This window comes from Piliocolobus tephrosceles, chromosome 12 (genome assembly GCF_002776525.5).
Source record: "Piliocolobus tephrosceles isolate RC106 chromosome 12, ASM277652v3, whole genome shotgun sequence".
NCBI lineage: Eukaryota > Metazoa > Chordata > Mammalia > Primates > Cercopithecidae > Piliocolobus > Piliocolobus tephrosceles.
Window position 1 is genome coordinate 64,336,064 of NC_045445.1, and position 24,196 is coordinate 64,360,259.

At 34.8% G+C, this 24,196-nt stretch overlaps 1 pseudogene across 1 annotated transcript; it reads right to left on the reverse strand.

Annotated features, from left to right (window-relative positions):
* Window positions 1–1,151: 1,151 nt before the first annotated feature.
* Window positions 1,152–2,414, reverse strand: LOC111536559 (annotated as a pseudogene). Its single transcript, XR_002729772.2, has one exon. The product of XR_002729772.2 is annotated as an L-lactate dehydrogenase B chain pseudogene (transcript).
* Window positions 2,415–24,196: the final 21,782 nt, after the last annotated feature.

Sequence of the window (24,196 nt, forward strand, 5' to 3'; positions counted from 1 at the left end):
TGCTGGTGAGAGTGTGGAGAAGAAGTTATTCATATATTATTGACAGGACCGTAAATGTTACAACCACCCTGCAAACTATTTTGCTTCTTAAGAAATTAAACATAAAACTACCGTAAGATTCAGCAATTATTTTCCTATCTAGAAAAGTAAAGACATATATTTACACAAATACTTACATATGCATGTCCATAGCAGCATTAATTCATAATTTTTCAAAACTAGAAACAACTCAAATGCTCATCAACCATTGAGCAGACAGCCAAATGACTTATAGTCACACAGTTGAATGTTGTTCAGCAGTAAAAACAGAACAAATATTGATGCATGCTACATCATGGAAGAATTTTAAAAGCATTACACCGAGCAAGAGAAGCTAGATTCGAGCTCACATGTTGTAAGATTCCATTTATATGAAATACCTAGGAAAGACATTTACAAAAACAGTTTAGTGTTTGCCTGTGTGTGGGGATAGGAATAGGGATTAATTGAAAATGAACAAGAGAAATCTTAATTCGTGGATAAAAATGTTCTAAACAGATTCATGATGGTGGTTTTATGACTCACCAAAGCAGCTAAAAATCTTTGAAATGCATATTTAAAACTAATGAATTTTGTAATTTCTAAAATTAAGCTCAATAAAACGTAAAATGAAATTAAACCTCATGCAATGAGTGTACATCTGTCCAATTTTGCTTTGTACATTTTGTGGCTATATTATGTGGTATATATAAATACCTTTTTGGGGCCTACCCCTTCTTCCATGACAAAATCTTTCTCTTTCTCTAGTAATGTTGCTTCTATAAAGTGTACTTTTACTAAAATTACTATAGTAATAATTTCATAGTATGATTTTTTGTTCTTTTGCTTTCAAAATTTGTTTCTCCATATTTAAAGTGAGTCTGTTGTGTGCAGCACGTAGTTGGATATTTAAAAATATATAACATTCTATTATTTGCCTTTAATTGAATTTGTTAGACTATTTATTATGTACCATAATGACTGATATACTTGGAGTTACATCTACCATCTTACTACTCATTTCCTATTTGTCCTACATGTATTATATTCTCTTTTCCCCCTCCTTTGTTTTATTAATTTCAACTGTTTTATTTTCCACTTTTTCTTTATGTTAGCTTACCAATCTTATATTCTTTTTTTTTTTTTTTTCACACTACAATAGTTAATTTTATTTGTTCAACAGCTCATATTGCAAGCATTAAACCAAGCACAGGCTTTGATTCTGTGAGCCCAAATTCACATATTGAAGAAGATCAAAGCAAACTGCGATCCATGTACACAGATGAAAACTAAAGGCTCAGAGTTAATAACATTGTAGTTTTTAAATTTCTATAGCCTAGAGCCCAGTAGTCACAGGTCTTTTAGGTCCTTCTGGATGTCCCACAGGGTATCTGCACTTTTCTTGAGCTGAGCAACTTCATCATCCTTTAGCTTCTGGTTGATAACGCTGGTTAATCCTCGGGCATTGAGGATACACGGAAGGCTCAGGAAGACTTCATTCTCGATGCCATACATCCCCTTTACCATTGTTGACACAGGATGAATCCTGGATAGATTTTTCAACATGGATTCAATAAGGTCAGCCACACTTAATCCAATAGCCCAGTTGGTATATCCTTTTAGCTTGATGACTTCATAGGCACTTTCAACCACCATCTTATGCACTTCCTTCCAATTTTCACTATCATTGTCAGTTCCCATTTCTGGATTCAATTCCTGGAGAGAAACACCTGCCACATTCACGCCACTCCACACAGCCACACTTGAGTCGCCATGTTCCCCCAAAATCCATCCATGGCAGCTGCTGGGATGAATGCCAAGTTTTTCAGCCATAAGGTAGCGAAATCTAGCAGAATCCAGATTACATCCACTTCCAATCACGCGGTGTTTGGGTAATCCACTTAGTTTCCAGGTAACATATGTAAGAACGTCCACTGGGTTGGAAACCACAATTATGATGCAATCAGGACTGTACTTGACGATCTGAGGAATAATGAATTTGAAGACATTAACATTTCTCTGCACCAGATTGAGCCGACTCTCCCCTTCTTGCTGACGGACTCCTGCAGTTACCACTACAATCTTAGAATTGGCAGTCACAGAATAATCTTTATCTGCCACAATTTTAGGCGTCTGAAGAAATAAACTCCCATGCTGCAGATCCATCATTTCTCCTTTAAGCTTATCTTCTAAAACATCCACAAGAGCAAGTTCATCAGCCAGAGACTTTCCCAGAATGCTGATAGCACACGCCATACCAACTTGTCCAACACCCACTACAGTGATCTTATTGTTTGGGACTGTTGTCTCTTCTTCCGCAACTGGTGCAATGAGTTTTTCCTTAAGAGTTGCCATTTTGCACAGGACAGAGAAGGCGCTGGAGACCTCTGTAACAGCAGTCCCAATCTTATATTCTTTTTACTATTCTTCTGGTAGTTATCTTAGTAATTACAATAATTATTATTGTTATTAGTACCACAAAAATATATTAATGTATTTACCAATTTCCAAACAGCAAAAGGACCTTAGAATTCCTTAAATAGATCTAATCTCCTCTCTCTTTTTGTAACACTGTAGTCAATATTTAAATTTTTACATATTTTAAATCGTGTATGACAGATTTAACATTTGTTCTCAGATCTGGCGGCTGAGTGTTACACCATCATTGTAGTTCTTTTCTTTTGAAGCCGAGGACTTGTAGTCAATAATGATATTCAAGACCCTTAAGATCACCAGAATTATTTTTTCCCTTTCTGCACTGGCTTCTGCCCATCTACTGATCCTTGTACTTTTATTGAGGTCATTAGTAGTTGATTAACTCATATTCCAGAATTCCTGGTATTTTACCAGTATTATTAAAGGTGATATGCAAAGTTGCTTTTATTTATTTGTTTTTTGGTTTTGGTTTATTTGTTATATTACTTGCTCAGATTGTTTGTGAGAACTTTAGAGATTTAAAAATCAACAATATTATCATCACTTTGCCTAAACCAGATAGGTTAAAAATGTTTGTTTGTTTGTTTCACTTTTAATTTGATTGTATTAACCCATATAATCTAAGAGAAAAGCAAAAAAAAGCAATACAAAATATTATATAGCTATATGTCTTTATTTGAATAAGATTAAGATGTAGTATAATGAAGCCAATATCCTTTGAAAGATCTTTTTGTTAATGCTTTATTATGTTAGCTTTTGCCCTTAAATTTATTTGTAAAAGTATTACTTCTCTTATGCTCTTGCAAATGCCTAATTGATCATTATATAAAAGATATCCAGTAATAATGAATATTTTATTATGCTAATCTTAGTTCCAACACCTTTGATAACTTCGCAGCAGGATACAAATTAGCTGAGTTCATACTAAGCTAAGATATTTTGCCATAAACCAAGAAGTTGTTGTCTTGAGGTGTAAGAGTCAGCTTTCTAAAGAAAAGGCAATAATAAATTGATAGACATCTCATCATAGTCTTCTAAGTTTACCATCATAAAATTTAAAAGAGACATAGTATTTTCACATTTTATTTAGTAATACACTTAAGTTTATCACCATCGACATGTTCTGGGATTAAAAAATAAAATTTAATGTGTGAGAAGCTACTCCACAGTTATGGATCTATTCAACAGCTAAGTCAAAATATTTATTTTCTAACTTAGAAACTGTCCTATAAATGCATATTTTCCTATGATGTATTTTATAGAAAATGTAGATATAAGATACTGCCATTAATTTTTATTGGTTAAGCTCTAAACTCCATTGCTATATGCTTGACAAAAACAGTTTGAAACAAGAACTTACCTAGATAAGAGAAATAAATAAATCTTTGAATGCATTGCTCTCTATACCCAATATGTTGCAAAAATCTGTGTTTGTCATTTTTATACTGATTCTTAATAGAGAACATATGCCTACAAGTTCAGAACAATGCCGTTGTATTTATGTCCCAAGGTACTCAACTGGTTAATTAAAAAACAAATAATTGCCAAAATCACTAAGTGACATTGATATGGTTTGGATCTGTGTTCCTGCCCAAATCTCATGTACAGTTGTATTTCCAAATGTTGGAGGTGGTGCCTAGGGGAAGGTAATTAAATCATGGAGGCAGATTTCTCCCTTGATTCTGTTCTTATGAGATCTGGTCATTTGAAAGTGTGTAGTTCCTCCCCACTCTCTTCTCCCTTGCTACTGCTCCAGCCACATAAGATATGCTTGCTTGCCCTTTGTCTTCTGCGATGACTATAAAGACCTCTCCAGAAGCCAAACAAATGCCAGCATAATGCTTCTGATACAGCCTGCAGAAACTTAAGCCAACTAAACCTCTTCTCTTTAGAAATTACCAGGGTTCAGATTTTTTTTTTTTTTATAACAGTACAAGAATGGACTTACAGAAAACTGATACCAAGGATTGAGGCATTTCTAAAAAGATACCTGAACATATAGAAGCAGTTTTGAAACTGGGTAATGGGAAGAGGTTGGAAGAGTTTGGAGGGCTCAGATGAAGACAGGAAGATAGGGGAAACTGTGGAACTTCCTAGAGACTGGTTGAATGATCAAGACCAAAATGCTGGTAGTGATATAAATGGCGAAGGCCTGGCAGAGGAGGTCACAGATGGAGATGAGGAACTTATTGGAAACTAATGCAGACTTTGATCAATAAAAAATGCCAACACTAATTATGTCTTCTTTCTTTTTTTTGCAGAAATGGATAAATAAATACATGTGTGGATCATTGGATAGCTTACAAAAAATTACCATATATAATAAATATATTAAAATATTATAATTTAAATTTATTAGATCAAGGTTGATTTATTTCAAGAATGTTGATAGATATAACCTAGATTTAATCTATGTTACAATTACAAATTTGAATGCCTAATTATAATTATATAAAAATGTAAATTTCAGATTACTTTTGTTACAGAAAAATTATAAAAATAATATTTCAGAGGTAATCTTAGAATAGTATGTGATATAGATTAAAATCAAACAGCCTACCCACAAACCATAAATTTTATATATATATATATATACACACACACACACACATACTTAAAGGCTATATACTAATAGTTACCTTTTACCAAGCTTATCGTATAATACAATAATACAGAAAGTTTATGAAGCACACTTAATAAACACAATACATCTCAAAACTAATAACAAAACTGAATAAATAACCAACAAATTTCAAAACAATCTCCAAAATTACTTGTTCAAATGTATTACTTTAAACAATAATCATAACTTTGAATATCAAAATATATAAGACAAAAACAAAATTTTGCCCATAAGGAAATTCACAGATTTACATATTTTCAGTATGTCAACAAAGTATGAAACTACATAACAAAATATGAAGTTCAAGAGCTCAGATTATAACAGTATAATACAGTAAAAGGTAATGGGAGAAATGATTAGTATATCTAACAGAATAAGAAAATAGATAACAGTAGAAGCCAAAATGCAGATTATAATAATCCAAAGTATATTATCAAAAAATCAAATACACAGCTGATATGATTTGGCTGTGTCCCCACCCAAATCTCATCTTGAATTGTAGTTCCCGTAATCCCCAACTGTCATAGAAGCGACCTAGGGGAAGGTAATTGAATCATGAGCGTGGTTACCTTCATACTGTTCTTGTGATAGTGAGTGAGTTCACATGAGATCTGATGGTTTTATAAGGGGCTTTTCCACTTTTGCTCAGCATTTCTCCTTCTTGCTTCCATGTGAAGAAGGATGCATTTGCTTCCCCTCCTGCCATGATTGTAAGTTTCCTGAGGCCTCTCCAGCCCTGAAACTGTGAGTCAATTAAACCTCTTTCCTTTATAAATTATCCAGTCTCAGGCATTCTTTATGGCAATGTGAGAACAGCCTAATACAGTAAATTGGTACTGCAGAGAGTGGAGTGCTGCTATAAAAATACTTGAAAATTTGGAAGCAATTTTGAAACTGGGTAACAGACAGAGGTTGGAATAGTTTTGATACCTTAGAAGAAGAAAGAAAAATGTGGGAAAGTTTGGAAGTTCCTAGAGACTTGGGGGGCTTAGAAGACAAAAAGATGTGGGAACGTTTGGAAATTTCTGGAGACTTGTTGAGTAGCTTTGACCGAAATGATGATACTGATATGGACAATAAAGTTCAGGCCGAGGTGGTCTCAGATGGAGATGAGAAACTTGTTGGGAACTGGAGTAAAGGTCATTCTTGCTATGCAAAGAGACTGGTGGCATTTGGCCTCTGCCTTACAGTTCTACGGAATTTTGACCTTGAGAAAGATGACTTAGGGTATCTTGTGGAAGAAATGTATAAGCAGCAAAGCATTCAAGAGAAAGTAGAGCATAAAAGTTTGGACAACTTGCAGCCTGACAATGCAATAGAAAAGAAAACTCCATTTCTGAGGAGAAATTCAATCTGGCTGCAAAAATTTGTGTATGTAATGGGGAAAATGTTTCTGAGGCATGTAAGAGACCTTCATGGCAGCCCCTCCAACTACAGGCCTGAAGGTGTAGATGGAAAAAATTGGTTTTATGGGCTGGGTCCAAGGCCTTGCTGCTTTGTGAAGCTGTGGGACTTGATGCACTGCATCTCAGCCATGGCTACAAAGGACCAAGGGAGGGACCCAGTGGGAGGTAGTTGAATCGTGAGGGCACTTACCTCCATGCTGTTCTTGTGATACTGAGTGAGTTCTCACAAGATCTAATGGTTTTGTAAAGGGTTTTTCTTCTTTTGCTCAGCACTTCTTTTCCTGATGCCACGTGAAGAAGGATGTGTTTGCTTCCCCTTCTGCCATGATTGTAAGTCACCTGAGGCTTCCCCAGCCTTGTGGAACTGTGAGTAAATTAAACATCTTTTCTTTATAAATTACTCAGTCTTGGGCAGTTCTTTATAGCAGCCTGAGAATGGACTAACAGCTAAATATCTTGCTAATTTTATATGGAGAAAAAATTTACAATATCAGGGATGAAAACAGTAAACTATAGGTAAACAAGAGGATTATTAATAATAGTAGTAGTATAAATTAGTTATGAAAACTGAGAAATCTGTGTATGATGTTCTCAGAAAATTTACTTTTCTAAAGTAGATTCAGGAAAATTGGCAAACTTGAACATTCTAGGAATTAGCATACCTGTTGAAAGCAGATCACTATATTGATAATTAAGTTTAATAATTATTAAATATATAATTGCTCATAGAATGTAATTTATGCCACTGGGGATGATCAAGTGGATCTAGAGAATTATATTTGTATAGGGATAAACATTTGTGCCCTAATACAACCACTTCAAAATGTTACAGTGTCATCCAAACATGTGGAAGTGTAATGTTCATATTGATTATGCACTTTGTTTATTCATTAATTTACAGACCCTGATTCTTTCTATTTTGTCATTCATTTTCCTGCATGTTTGAAGCTGGGTCAAAGAAATATCATTCTGGACTATGGGAAATATCCCCTACACCACTAGCAGAAACCTACAAACAACATCAACCAAGTGGACAAAAATAACATGAGATGATTAATTGTTATATTTATAATGCGAGAGATGACAAAATCTATTTGAAGTATGAGTCTAATTAGAAAGTTATGCATAAATACAAAAATACAATTCTGTATATAAAATAAATCCTTTAAAAATCGCAATTATAAAAATACCATTGACATTTTATTGCAAATGTGAACGTTTTATAATATAATTAACTATAAATATGTAAGTACTATAAAAATAAATTAAAATTGGAAGTCCTTCTAAGTTCCTGAATGAAAACTGTGCATATCATGATGTCAATTCATGCCTAAATATAATTATTAGAATGTACTTCAAATTAGGTAATATTTAATTATATTTTAAAACTTGCAAATATAAATCTCAAGTTTTCTGGAAACTATAAGCAGAATAACAACACAGAAAATGTTTATACAGAAATCTATTTAATGATGGTTGTGTCAAGAGTTCTAAAAATGTACAATTAAATAAGATGATCAAGGATATATAGAAAGATTAAACAAAACAGAGTGTCCAGAACTGTTATAGAACAAAGTATAATTATTTAATATATGGTATATTTTATATATGACCTGCACCAAATACAAATGCATATTATCTTTTTGGGAGTGATGGTTTTTATGCAAAACACTAAAAATAAAACTAGTAAAATATAAGATTATTTGATATGACTACAAAAACATAAAACTCTGTGTGTGGATTTTGCAGACACATACATACTACTCTGGTAAGAGATCCTCAGGAAAGAATGAGATTTAATTTTATTTTTAGTTTTCTCTCCCTTTTTTTTTTTAGTCATGGTCTTGCTCTGTCATCCAGGCTGGATTGAAGTGGCACAATCATAGCTCACTGCAACCTGAAACTTCTAAACTAAAGCAATTCTCTTGCCTCAGGCACCTGAATAATTCTGACTACAGGTGTGTGCCACCACACCTGGCTAACTTTTGACATTTTTATTTTTAGAGACAGGGTTTTATTCTATATTTCAGTCTGGTCTCAAACTCCTGACCTCAAAAGATCTTCTCACCTTGGCCTCCCAAAGTGCTGGGATAACAGGTGTGAGCCGTCATGCCCAGCCCTGAGGTTTAATTTTCTATTGGTCCACAAAAATAGGAAATCTAGTGTATAATTAATTTCATTTAAATAAAATAAACAAAAAGTATATGTCTTTCAGACCTCAATTAGTAAATTGACGTTGATTTTCAAGATAAACATGGATATAGGAATGCTCCAAAACTTTTCAGTTCTTAAATTCACATAATGTGAATTGAGATTGTGACAGATACCTGTAAAGGTATAGATACAGATGTATGTTACATGTAAAAGGGAACTATCTTAGAACATTTGTGTTCTATAACAAAATATCTTTAGACTTGGGAATTTATCAATAACAGAACTTCATTTCTTTCAGTTCTGGAGACTGGAAAGTCCAGTATTAAGGAGCTGTTATCTGATGTCTTGTGAGAACCTTCTTGCTGTGTCCCCAAAGGGAAGAAGGTGGAAAAGCAAAAGGAAAAGGAATCTACTCTCTCAAAACCTTTTATAAGGGCCCCAATCCCATGCATGAAGGCTCCACCCATGTGACTTAATCACCTTGTAAAAGCACCCACCTATTAATACTACCACATTGGTGATTAAGTTTCAACATATGAATTATGGGGGACATATTCAGACCAGAGCAGAAATAATGAAAAACATAGATATTTCTGCATAGTGCCACATTTAACAAATTGTGTGCTGTAAATCTGTATCACTTGTATTAGTAAAAAAATATGTAATGTTCAAATCAAATTTAAAATTATCATGAGTACAGAATCATAAATCCTTTTATGGGTCTATTGCAAGCCAAAATATTCCATTGGATTTCTGTTCAAAACTGAAGTCATTTTTACAGCAAACTAAATAGTCCTCAAATATTAGTTCCTATTATGTATGCATCATATTATTTATCATATTGGTTACGCAACACTTCCTCAAGTGCTTACTTCATGATTGAGTAGGTTATTAGATAATAATAGGTAGTATTTGAGATCATTCTGAATGATATTTACATATATATTGGAAATGAGCAAAGGCAAAAGACCTTCACTACCTAATGAAGTTATTTCTGTGTGTGGTGGTGGTGATGGAGAGATGCATAAACAATTTTAAACAGTTGGGCCCTCCAAACCCTCTTAATTTTATATGATCAATCACATTGCTAATGTATCAAGTCTTGCAAAGAAATATATAACAATTTCATAAAATTAAAATGTTAAATAATTTCATTGAAATGTAGAATACTTCTTTTAATCATGAAAACACTCCTAGAACATTTTCTCCTCCTACCCAGAACAATAACAATGAAAGTATTTCAGGAATGTTGATGACTCATTACATAAGAAAGGAAAACTGGAAATAATACAAAGCTCCCCAATGGCCAAATCAGAATGAGATAAATCTCATTATGTAAGATTACTATTTTATATTTCTATGAATGCACAAATGTTTCCTAAAATAATAGAGAAACAAGTGTTAATAGGCTAAGTATGTTTTTACAAAGATAATGACAAATTTTAATAACTACTTTGAAATATGTGACATTTTAAAATGTGGCAGCATATTAAGAATGAGTAAATCCACTTTTCATGAATCATTATCTACAACACATTTCCACTTTTATGCCACAAAGATTTTCAAGCCATAGAAAACAATGTCACAGGAATATAAAAGGAGTCTTGCTGTTTTTCAAAGGGCAGGAATGTTTGCTCCTTTAAGAAAAACCATCCTGACTGCAAGATACCTATTATCTGAAATATGAAATTCTATGTCTTTACTTAGATCTGTAGAATTAACAGAGACAAAGTGGTCTGTGAGATGAATTAAAACTCAAAATGTCTTATTCTAATTTGGAGGCTTAGAAATACTTGGTGGATAATGTAGTTTGAATATATTTGCCTGCCCAGTCACGTTAAATTATAATACTCAATGTAAAGGCGGGGCCTGGCAAGAGGTGTTTGGGTCATGAGCCCGGATCCTTCCTGGCTTGGTGCTGTCCTCACAATAGCAAGTTTTCTTGAGATTTGGTTGTTTGACAGTATATGGCACCTCCTCTCCAACTCCCTCTTCTCCTGTTTTCACCATATGACTTGCCTGCTCCTGCTTTACCTTCCACTATGAGTAAAAGCTCTCCAGGCCTTCCCAGAAGCTGAGAAGATGCTTGCACTGTGCTTTCTGTACAGCTTGCAAAAAATGTGATTCAATTAAATCTCTTTTCTTTTAAATTACCCAGTCCAGTCTCAAGTATTCATTTATAGCAATGTAAACATGGCTTACTAGAGAAATCTGGTACCAAAGATACCTGAAATTGTGGAAGGAGCCTCAGAACTGGATAACAGGCAGAAGTTGAAAGAGTTATGAAGCCTCAGGAGAAAACAAGAAAATGAGATAAAGTTTGGAACTTCTTAAGGACTAGTTACATGATTGGAAACAAACTATTGATAGTGATATGAACAGTGAATTCTCAGCTGGCAGGGTCTCAGATGGAAATGAGGAGCTTGTAGGAAATCAGAGCAAAGGTCTGCCTTAGCAAAGAGCTTGGCAGCATCTTGTTCATGCCCTAGGGATCAGTGGAAGTTTGAACTTGAGAGTGATTTCCTAGGGTATGAGCAGAAGAAATTTCTAAGCAGCAAAGCATTCAAGATGTGGCCTAAATAACTAATTCCTCAATGTCTAAACACCAAAGAAAATCTACTAGCATCAGTACCATCCAGGAAAACAAGACTGCAACAGTTGAACTAAATAAGGCACTGGGGAACAATCCTGGAAAAACAGAGATATGTGAGTTTTCAGACAGAGAATTCAAAATAACTGTGTTAAGGAAACTCAAGAGATTCAACATAACACAGAGAAGGAATTCAGATTTCTATCAGATACATTTAACAAATAGATTCAAATATATTTTTTAAAAAAAGCAGAAATTCTGCAGCTGGAAAAATGTAATTGGCATACTGAAGAATGCTCCAGAGTCCTTTAATAGCAGAATGGAAAAAGCAGAAGACAGAATTATTGAGCTTGAAGAAAAGCTATTTGAAAACACACAGTCAGATGAGGCAAAAAAAAAAAAAAAAAAAATAAAAATGAAGCGCAGCTACAGAATCTAGAAAAGTGCCTCAAACAGGCAAATCTAAGAGTTATTGGCCTTAAAGTGGAGCTAGAGAAAAAGGTAGGGTAGAAAGTCTGTTCAAAGAGATAATAACAGAGAATGTGCCAAAACTAGAGAGAGATATCAATATCCAAGTACAAGAAGGTCATAAAACACCAAGCAGATTTAACAAAAACAAGACTACCTCAAGGAATTTAATAGACTCCTGAAAGTCAAGGATACAGAAAGGATCCTAAAAGCAGCAAGAGAAAAGAAACAAATGACATTTAATGGAGCGCCAATAAATCTGGCAGCAGGACAGTTGACTTTTTTAGTGGAAACCTCACAGGCTAGGAGAGAGTGACATAACATATTTAAAGTGTTAAAGAAAAAGTAATATTCTATCTTAGGATAGTATATCTGGTGAAAATATTCTTGAAACATGAAAAATAAATAAAGATATTCCCAGATAGACAAAAGCTGAAAGATTTCATCAACACCACACCCATCTTACAAGAAATGCTAAGGGGAGTACTTCAATCAGAAAGAAAAAAAACAAAAACAAACAAACAAAAACACTAACTAGCAATAATCTCCTGAATGTGAAAAACTTCCTGGTAATAGTAGGTACACAAACAAGTACAGCATATTACAAGTTTGTAACTGTGGTGTGTAAACTACTTTTAGGCTAACTAGAAAGACTGAACAATAAACCAATCAAAAATAATAACTATAGCAACTCTTCAAGACATAGTCATTACAATAAGGTATAAATAAAAACAACAAAAAGATTAAAAGCAGGGAAACAAAGTTAAGGTAAAGTTTTATTAGATTCCTGTTTGTTTATGCAAATAATGATAAGTTGTTATCAGGTTAAAATAATGGGTTATAAGATAGTGTTTGTAAGTCTCCTTGTAACCTCAAACCAAAAAACCTACAATAGATACCCAAAAAATAAAAAGCAAGAAAGTCAATCATATCAACAGAGAATATCATTAATATCTTCACTAGAGGAAGACATGAATAAAAGAAGAAAGGAAGAGAAGACCACAAAACAACCAGAAACAAATAACAAAATGACAGGAGTAAGTTCTTTCTTATTAATTATAAAGTTAAATGTAAATGGACTAAACTCTCCTATCAAAAGACATAGAGTGGCTGAATAAATTTTAAAAAGACCCATTGATGATTTCAACAAGAAACACACTTTAAATGGAGAGACAAAAGTAGACTAAAAATAAAGGGATGGAAAAAGATATTCCATGCCAAAGGAAACTAAAAAAAAAAAAAAAAACTGGAGTTGCTATACTTACATCAGACAAAATAGATTTTAAGACAAACACTGTGAGAATATACAAAGAAGATCACTATGTAATGATAAAGGCAATTCAGCAAGAGAATATAACAATTTTAAATATACATGGACCCAACAGTGGAGCACCCAGATATATAAAGAAAATATTATTAAAGCTAAAGAAAGAGATAGACCTCAGGATAATAATAGCCAGAGACTTCAATACCCCACTTTCATCATTTGCCAAATCTTTTAGACAGAAAATCAACAAAGAAATTTGTGACAAATCTGCACTGCTGAAATAATAAAGATCAGAGCAGAAATAAGTGAAATTAAAATAAAAAATACAAAAGATCAATGAAACAAAAAGTTGATTTTTTGAAAAGTTAAACACAATTGACAAACTTATAGCCAGACTAACTAAGGAAAAAAAGAGGCAATCAAAATAAATAAAATCAGAAATTAAAAAGGAGACATTGCAACTGATACTGCAGAAATTCAAAGATTATTTGAGGCAATTATGAGCAACTATATTCCAGTTGAAAAATCTAGAAGAAATGGACAAATTCCTAGATGCATACCACCTACCAAGCCTAAACCAGGAAGAAATCCAAAACCTGAACAGACCAATAAATCACTAGCAATGATATCAAAGCCATAATAAAAAGTCTTCTCGTAATAAAAACCTTAGAACAGAATGGCTTCACTGCTGAATTTTACCAAACATTTAAAGAAGAACTAAAATCAATCCTATTCAAACTGTTCTGAAAAATAGAGAAGAAGAGAATATTTCCAAACATATTCTACGAGACCAGTATTTACCTGATACCAAAACCATACAAAGACACATTAGAAAAATAAACTACAGACCAGTAGCTCTGATGAATATTGATGTAAATATCCTCAACAAAACACAGCAAACCAAATTCAACAATACATTAGAAATATCATTCATTATGACCAAGTAGGATTTAATCCTGAGATGCAAGGATGCTCCAACACAGGCAAATCAATCAGTATAATACATCATAGAAATGGAATGAAGGACAAAAACCATATTATTATTTCAACTGATGTTAAAAAAAATGTTATAAAATTTCATATTTCTTCATGATTAAAAACCCTAGAAAACTGTGTGTAGAAGGGACATATCTCAACATAATAAATGCCATATATGACAGACCCACAGCTAGTATCATACCGAATAAGGAAAAAATGAAATCCTTTCCTGTAAGATGTGGAACATGACAAAGATGCCCATTGTCAACATTGTTATTCAACATAGTGCTGAAATTCCTACCTAGAGCAATCAGAAAAGAGAAAGAAATAAAGGGCATCAACACTGGAAAAGAAGAAGTCACATTATCCCTGCTTGCTAATGACATGATCTCATATTTGAAAAAAACTGAACAGCTCCACAAGAAAACTATTAGAACTGATAAACAAATTCAGCCAAGTTGCAGGACACAGAATCAACATACAAAAATCAGTACCATTCCTGTATGTCAATAGTGAACAATGTGAAAAAGGAATAAAAAAAATTAATTTCATTTGCAGTAGCCACAGATAAAATTACATACCTAGAAATTAACAAAAGGAATGAAAGGTCTTTTTAACAAAAAAAAAACAAAACAAAACAAAAACAAAAACAAAAAAAAATGTGAAACAGTGATGAAAGACTTTGAAGAGAAAACAAAAAAGTAAAAAAAAAAAAAAAAATCTATACTAATGAACTGAAAAAACAAATTTTATTAAAATGTGCATATTACCAAAGCAATCTGCAGATTCAATGCAATGCCTATCAAAGTACCAATGACATTCTTCACAGAAATAGAAAATAAAAGTTAAAATTTATATGAAATCACCAAAGATAGCCAAAGCTATCCTAAGCAGAAAGGACAAAACTGGAGTAATTACATTACCTGACTTCAAATTGTACTACAGAGCTATAGTAACCAAAACAGCATGGTACTGATATAAAAACAGACACATAGACCAATGGAACAGAATAGAGACACAGAAACAAATTTATACACCTACAGTGAACTCATTTTTGACAAAGATGCCAAGAATATACATAGAGGAAAAGATAATCTTGTCAATAAATGGTGCTGGGAAAACTGGATATTCATAGATAAAAGAATAAAACTGGACCTTCATTTTTCACTATATAAAAATTAAATCAAAATAGATTAAAGACTATAATATAAGATCTCAAACTATGAAACTCCTACAAGGAAATATTGTGGAAAATCTCCAGGACATTGTTCTGGGCAAAGATTTCTTGAGTAATATTCTACAAGCACAGGTAAGCAAATCAAACATGGTCAAATGGGATCACATCAAATTGAAAAGCTTCTGCACATCAAAGAAAACAATTAACAAAGTGAAAAGACAATCCACAGAATAGGAGAAAATATTTGCTAACTACACACCTGACAAGGGATTAATAACCAGAATATATAAGGAACTCAAACAACTCTATAGGAAAAAAATCTAATAAACTGATTTAAAAATAGGCAACAGATTTTAATAGTCTTTTCTAAGAGAAAGACATACAAGTGGCAAACAGGCATATGAAAAGGTGTTCAACATTACTGAACATCAAATGAATGCTAATCAAAACTACAATGAGTTATCATCTCACCCCATTTAAAATGGCTTATATGCAAAAGACTGTTAATAACAAATGCTGTCAATGATGTGGAGAAAAGGGCATCTACAATGTTGGTGGAAATATAAATTATTACACCCATTATGGAGAACAGTTTGGAGGTTTCTCAGAAAACAGAAAATTGAGCTACCTTATGATCCAGTAGTTGAACTGCTTAGTATATGCCCCAAAATTGGAAATCAATATATCAGAGATATCCACACTCCTATATTTGTTGCAGCAATGTTTACAATAGCTAAGACTTGGAAGCAACCTAAGTGTCCATCAACAGATGAATGAGTAAAGAAAATGTGGTACATATACATAATGGAGTACTATTCAGCCATAAAAAAGGATAAAATCCAGTCATTTGCAACAACACGAATGGAAATGCAGATCATTGCATTAATTGAAATAAGCCAGGTACAGAAAGGCAAACATTGCATGTTTTCACTTATTTATGGGTTCTAAAAATCAAAAGGATTGAGGTCATGGTTATAGAAAGTAAAAGGATAGTTACCAGAGGCTGGCAAGAGTAGCAGTGGTTTGAGAGGGAGAAGAGGATGGTTAATGAGTACAAAAACATAGAATATATAAGACCCACTATTTGATAGCACATTTGCATGACTATAGTCAATGCTAATTGTATATTTTAGAATAACTTAAAGAACGTAATTAGATTGTATGTAACTCATAAATGCTTGAGGGGATATCTCCCCCATTCTCCATAATGTGCTTATTTCACATTGCATGTCTGTATCAAAATATCTCATGAACTCTATAAACATATACTATTTACCCACAAACATTAAAAAATTAAAAAAAAAACTTAATTACTGGTATTGGAAAATGATGTATGAAGGATCTGTTTTTTCTTTAACTTGGCCTGATTATTAGATAAAGTTTTGAGTTTTCTTTCATTTTGTATTTTTTGGAGGCTGTGGGGGTTGAAGAGGCATTGTAATTTACAAACATGAAAATTTCAGTATGAAGTTCTATGATTGACAAATATAGTCAATTACATAACCATCAGGGAAATCAAGCTATAGATTTGTTCCATTACTCTAAAACATTTCATTATGTGGTTTGTCATCAATTCTTATTCCCAGTCCCTGACAACCACCCATCGGGTTTTTCTCCCTATTGTTTTGTCTATTTAAGAGTCATATTAATGGAATTATTTCTAATATACCCCTTATATGTATTTTTTCTTAACAGAATACATTTGAGATTCATCCATGTTTTTGAGTATATTCGGAGTTCATTCCTTTGTAATTGCCAAGTAGCATTCTGTTATATAGATAGTTGTACTGTAGCCTGCTTATTTATTAACCCATTACAAGGAAATTTGTTCTTTCTGTTTTCTAGCAATTGTAAATACAGCAGCTATAAAAATTATTTTACAGTTTGTGTGTGTGTGTGTGCATGTGTGTATTTAAAATCTTATTTCACATAGGAAAAGACCTAGCAGTAAGATTACCATGTAACATTTTAATTGTATGATTAACATTCTAAGTACTTAACAGTTTTTCAAGTAGCTATATAATCTTGCTTTCCTACCAAAAATATGTGATAGCTCCAGTTGCTCTATCTCTTCATTAATACTTAGTATGTCATTTAAAAAAATGTTTTTGCCATTAGAGTACATGTATGGAGAAATTTCATGTTTTTCCCCATTTCATTCCCTAATGAATAATGGGGTTAGTATTTCCACATTCTCATTAGCCAAGTGTATATTTAATTTAGTTATGTATCCATTCATATGTGATACAGTTTGGCTCTGTCCCTACCCAAATCTCATCTTGAATTGTAGCCCACATAATCCCACATAATCCCCACGTGTAATTACCTTTCAATTACCCAGTGAAAGGTAATTGAATTACGGGGGTGGATTTTTCCTGTGCTGTTCTTATGATAGTGACTAAGTCTCATGAGATCTGATGTTTTATAAAGGGAAGTTCCCCTGCACATGTTCTCTTGCCTGCCACCATGTAAGACATACCTTTGCTTCTCCTTTTGTGTTCTGCCATGATTGTGAGGCCTCCCCAGCCATGTGGAACTGTGAGTACATTAAACCTCTTTCTTTAATAAATGACCCAGTCTTGGGTATGTCTTTATTAACAGCATGAGAACAGACTAATACAGTAAATTGGTACAGCAGAGAGTGGGACACTGCTATAAAGATACCCTAAAATGTGGAAGTGACTTTGGAACTGGGTAACAGGCAGAGTTTGAAATGGTTTGGAGGTCTCAGAAGAAGACAGGAAGATTTAGGAAAGTTTGGAACTTCTAGAAACTTGGAGAGTTCAGAAGACAGGAAGATGTGGGAAAGTTTGGGACTTCCTAGAGACTTGCTGAATGGCTTTGACCAAAATGCTGATAGTGATATGCACAATCAGGTCCAGACTGAGGTGGTCTCAGATGGAGATGAGGAACTTGTTCAAAACTGGAGTAAAGATCACTTTTGCTATGCAAAGAGACTGGTGGTATTTGGCCCCCACGCTACAGATCTGTGGACCTTTGAACTTGAGAGAGATGACTTAGGGCATCTGGTGCAAGAAATTTCTAAGCAGCAAAGCATTGAAGAGAAAGCGGAGCATAAAAGTTTGATCACCAAGACAATGGAGAAAATGTCTCAAGGGCATGTCAGAGACCTTCAGGACAATCCCACCCATCACAGACCTGGAGGCCTAAGAGGGAAAAATTGTTTTGAGGGCCAGGCCCAGGGCCACCCTGCTGTGTTCATCATAGGGGCCTGTTGTGTTACATCCCAGTTGCTCCAACTGTGGCTAAAAGGGGTCAAGGTATCACTTGGGCTGTGGCTTCAGAGGATGCAAGCCCCAAAATTTGGCAGTTCCACATGGTGTTGAGGGTTCAGGTACATAAAAATAAAAATTTGAGCTTTGGGAACCTCTACCTAGATTTGAGAGGATGTATGGAAACACCTGGCTCTCCAGGCAGAAGTTTGGTTCAGAAATGGGTCCCTCGTGGAGAACATCTGCCAGGGCAGTGCAGATGAAAACTGTGAGGTTGAAGGTCCCACACAGAGTCTCCACTGGGGCACTGCCTAGTGGAGCTATGAGAAGAGGGTTACCGTCCTCCAGACCCCAGAATGATAGATCTATCAACAGTTTGCACTGTGTGCCTAAAAACACTGCAGAAACTCAATGCCAGCACATGAAAGAAGCTGGGAGGAGGACTGTATGTAGCCTACAAAGTTACAGGGGTGTAACTGCCCAAAGCCATGGAGCCTATCTCTTGCATCAGCGTGCCCTGGATGTGAGACATGGAGTCAAAGGGATCATTTTGGACCTTTACAGCTTAATGTCTGCCCTATTGGATTTTGGACTCGCATGGGGACAGTGGACCCTTTGTTTTGGCCACTTTCTTCCATTTGGAATGGGTGCATTTACCAAATGCCTGTACCCCCATTGTATCCAGGAAGTAACTATCTTGCTTTTGATTTTACAGGCTCATAAGTGGAAGGGACTTGCCTTTTCTCAGATGAGACTTTGGACTGTGGGCTTTTGAGTTAATGTTGAAATGAGTTAAGACTTCGGGAGACTGTGGGAAGGCTCGATCGGTTTTGAAATGTGAGAACATGAGATTTGGGGGAAGCCAAGGGTGGGATGATATGGTTTTGCTATGTCCCTATCCAAATCTCATTTTGAATTGTAGCTCCCATAATCCCCACATATTGTGGGAGGAACTGGTTGGGAGGTAATCATGGGGGCAGATTTTTCCCATGCTGTTTACATGATAGTGAATAATTTTCATGAACTCTGATGGTTTCATAAAGGGCAGTTCTCCTGCACACATTCTCTTGTCTGCCACCATGAATGATGTGCCTTTGCTTCTTATTTGCCTTCCGCCATGATTATGAGGCCTCCCCAGCCATGTGGAACTGAGTCCATTAAACCTCTGTCCTTTATAAATTACCCTGTCACTGGTATGTCTTTATTAGTGGTGTTAGAACAGACTAATAAAATATGTTTTGTCCTTTTTTGAAGGATTGCTGTTTATACATTATTGAGATTTGAATGTCCGTTATACATTCTGGTTATATGTCTCTTATCAGATATATGATCTAAAAATATTTTCTCCCAGAAAAAGTGTGATTTTTCTTTCCATTACCTTAACAGTGTATTTTGAAGAGCAGAAGTTCTTAATTTACATAATGTCCAATTTATCCAGTTTTATTCTTCTGTGTGTGTGCTTTTGGTTTAATATTATATATACACACACACACACACGTATATGTATGTACGTATATATACATACATATACGTGTGTGTGTGTGTGTATTTATAAATATATGTAACCCGATGTGGCACAGACGTTCTCTTATATTTTATTCTTGAAGTTGTATAGTTTGCAGTGTTATATACAGCTCTATAAAACATTATGAGTCAGCTTTTGTACATGCTGCATTTTGTATTGTTTTATTTTTATTGAATATGATTGTCCAATTTTTCAAGCATAACTTAGTGAAAAGACTGTCCATTCTTCACGAAATTGCTCTGTAACTTTGTATAAAATTAACTGGCAATATATATGTGAGTCTATTGTTAGAATTGTATCAGTTTTTAACACAGAGAATGGCATTAAAACTATAAAAATATGTGAGCAAATGTATATTAGTGAAAAGGGGAAAATCACATTTGGAGTCATGCAGGTAGCCTGATATGGGTTGAACAAAAGCATAAATAAAAATATATAATTTGGACAGTTAGTTTGATAAAAAGCTCATGAATAACCCTAAATGGGATGCTATCTTCTGCTTTTCCTTTTCTGGCAACTTGTAGCAGTGCATTTACAAATATAGTGGAGTGTTCTATAATATGTTAGTTATCATAAAAAGTGTGATTGGAAATGTAAAGAGACTTCAAAAGAAAAAGGAGTTGGCAGGGCATTGTTGTAATGAAGGTAAGAAATAATGAGGGCCTAGAATATGCAATTGGCAGTAGCTCACAATGTAAATAGGGACAGAGGTATAAATATAGAAGCTATTTTGAGCTAGATTTCCTAAGATTTGTTGAATGTCAATTTATGAGATGAATCTAAAAAAGAAAAACCTCAAAAAAAAAAAAATCTAGGATTTTGAGTGTGATTGGGGTTAGACACAATTGACTTCAAACTCTGAATCTGCTGCCTAATATCTTATGAAACAAAGCAAGTTACAAAATCTCTCTAAGCCCCAAATACCTTATTTATAAAATGAGACTAATATTATCTATTGCATAATTTTTTTTCCCTAGGGAAAATTGAAATACCATAAGTGTAATATCAGTTAGACCCTTAATACCTTATTGTAACCTTCCGATATAGTTTGGCTGTGTCTCCACCTAAATCTCATCTTGAATTGTAGCTCCCATAAGTCCCATGTGTTGTGGGGAGGAACCAGTGGGAGATAATTGAATCACTGGGGCAGTTTCCCCCATACCATTCTTGTGGTAGTGAATAAGTCTCATGAGAGCTGATGTTTTCATAAGGGATTTTCCCCCTTTTATTTGGTCCTCATTGTCTCTTGCCTGCCACCATGTAAGATGAGCCTTTTGCCCTCCACCACGACTGTGAGGCCGTCCCAGCCATGTGGAACTGTGAGTCCATTGAGTCTAGTTTTCTTTATATTTTACCTAGTCTTGGGTATGTCTTTATCAGCAACATGATAGCAGACTAATACAGTAAATGGTACCAGGAGTGAGGTGCTGCTGTGAAGATATCCAAAAATGTGGAAGCAAATTTGAAACTAGGTAACATGCAGAGGTTGGAACAGTTTGGAGGGCTCAGAGGAAGACAGGAAAAAGTGGATAAGTTTGGTACTTCTTAGAGATTTGTTGAAGGGCTTTGGCCAAAATACTGATGATAATATGGACAATAAAATCCAGACTGAGGTGGTCTCAGATGGACATCAGGACCTTGTTGGGAATTGTAGTAAAGGTAGACAGAGGAAATTTCCAACCAGCAAAGCAATCAAGAGGTGACTTGGGTGCTGTTACAAGTATTCAGTTTCAAAATTGAAACAAAGCATACAATTTGGAAAATTTGCAGCCAGATGATGTGCTAGAAAAGAAAAAACAATTTTTTTTTTTTTTTTTTTTTTTTTTTTTGTGGAGAAATTCAAGCTGGCTGCAGGAATTTGTACAAGTAAGGAGGAGCCAAATGTTAATCACCAAGATAATTGGGAAAATGTCTCCAGGGCACGTCAGAAAACATTGTGGCAGCTCCACCTGTCACAGGCCCAGAGGCTTAGGGGAAAAATGGCTTTGTGGGCCAGATCCAAAGTCCCCCTGCTTTGTGCAGCCTAGGAACTTGGTGCCTTGAGTACCAGCCACTCTAGCCATGGCTAAAAGGGGCAATGATACAGCTTGGGCCATGGCTTCAGAGAGTGCAAACTGCATCCCTTGGTAGCTACCACATGGTGTTGACCCTGTGGGTACACAGGAGTCAAGAATTGAGGTTTGGGAAACTCCACCTAAATTTCAGAGAATTTATGAAAATGCTTAGATGTCCAGGCAGATGTTTGTCACAGGGGCAGGGCCCTCATGGAAAACCTCTGCTAGGGCAGTATGTAAGGAAAATGTGGGGTTGAAGCCCTGACACAGAGTCTCCACTAGGACACTGCCTTGTGGAACTATAAGAAGAGGGCCACTATCCCCGAATCCCAGAATAGTAGATCCACCAACAGCGTGCACTGTGCACCTGAAAAAGCCACAGACACTCAACCCCAGCCTTTGAAGGCAGCCAGGAGGGGGGCTGCGCCCTACAAAGCTACAGGAATGGAGCTGCCTAAGACCATAGGAACCCACCTCTTGCATCAGTGTGACTTCGATGTGAGACATGGAGTGAAAAGGATGATTTTGGAGCTTTCAAATTTGAATGAGCCACTGGATTTCAAACATGCATGGGGCTTTTAGTCCCTTCATTTTGGCCAATTTCTCCCATTTGGAATGGGTGTATTTGTCCAGTGCCTGTACCCCCACTGTATTTGGGAAGTAACTGACTTGCTTTTGATTTTACAGGCTCATAGGTGGAAGGGACTTGCCTTGTCTCAGATAAGACTTTGGACTGTGGACTTTTGAGTTAATACTGAAATGAGTTAAGACTTTGGAGGATTGTTAGGAAGGCATAATTGATTTTGAAATGTAAGGACATACAATTTTGGAGGAGCCAGAGGTGGAATGATACGGTTTTACTGTGTCCCCACCAAAATATCATCGTGAATTGTAGTTCCCATAATTTGCACGAATTGTGGAAGTAACCTGGTAGGAATAATTGAATCATGGGGGCGGTTCCCCCATACTATTCTCATGGTATTGAATAAGTCTCATGAGAGCTGATGTTTTTATAAGGGGTTCCCCCTTTCTCTTGTTTCTCATTCTCTCATGCCTGCCACCATTTAAGATGTGCCTTTCACCTTCTACCATGATTGTGAGGCCTCCTAAGCCACATGGAACTCTGAGTCCATTAAACCTCTTTTTCTCTATAAATTGCCCAGTCTTGGGTATGTATTTATCTGCAGTGTGAAAACCATGAAATACATCTTCTCATGAAATACATGAGAAATACATATTTCTCATGAAATACATCTTGAAAATGCATGATGGGATCTCAGCAAAGGAGTCAGAATTAGAAATGTGGTTTCACATACAAAGAATTGTGACAGTTGAAATGTCAATAGTGGTTTAAATTGCTCTGATTGGTAGTAAAAGCCAAAATAAAATATAGAGGCTGAATTTTAAGAACCATCTTTATTTAAGGTAAGAATGAATACAGATGAGTCAATGCATGAATAAGATTGAGGTAGAACAAAAAGCAGAACAGTGCACTGACACTAAAGAAAAGGAAGAAAAAAATTTCAAAACGTGGGTGATCATCAGGATAAGATGTTCCAGTTTTAAATTTTGTTGAGTACTGAGAATAGGCTTTTGAATTTGTATTTAGGATATTCTCCATTACTTCTGAGGCAGCAATTTCAACAACTGTAATAAAAGAAGAATTCAGAATCCCATGGATGAATATCACTTCTAATATTGAAATAAACATGTATAACATAGGTTTTTGATGTATCTGTTGATAGAAGAAAGAAGATATTGAAAACTATATATTCCAGGATTAAGAAACATAATGAGAGGGGTATTTGTTTGTTTTTGGAGGTGATGCAGTGATGTATTTAATTAGCAGATACAAAGGAGGAAAGAATGAAGAGAGTTTGAAGATGAAAAAAAGAAGGAAGGATAAGTAAATATTCAAAGTATCAGAAAATACAAAATTAAGCATAAATGCAAGTTTGTTTTTGTAACAGTAGAGCCCTTTTCATCAAAATAAAAGATAGATAAAAATGACTGAAACATTCTAAGAGACTACAGAAAATTGAGGGAGTTTTTAAAAAAGTATTTGGTACTTTTATTCTCATGGTTAAAACAGATGAAAAGCTAAAAACTCCTTCATGTGAAAAATCATTAAAGTATCCTCTTGGTTAAAACAGATGAAAAGCTAAAAACTCCTTCATGTGAAAAATCATTAAAGTATTATTCTAGCATATGTAATTATGCAAATGTCCAATTTTGTGGCAAATGAAGCTTACTCACTCTTGAAACCA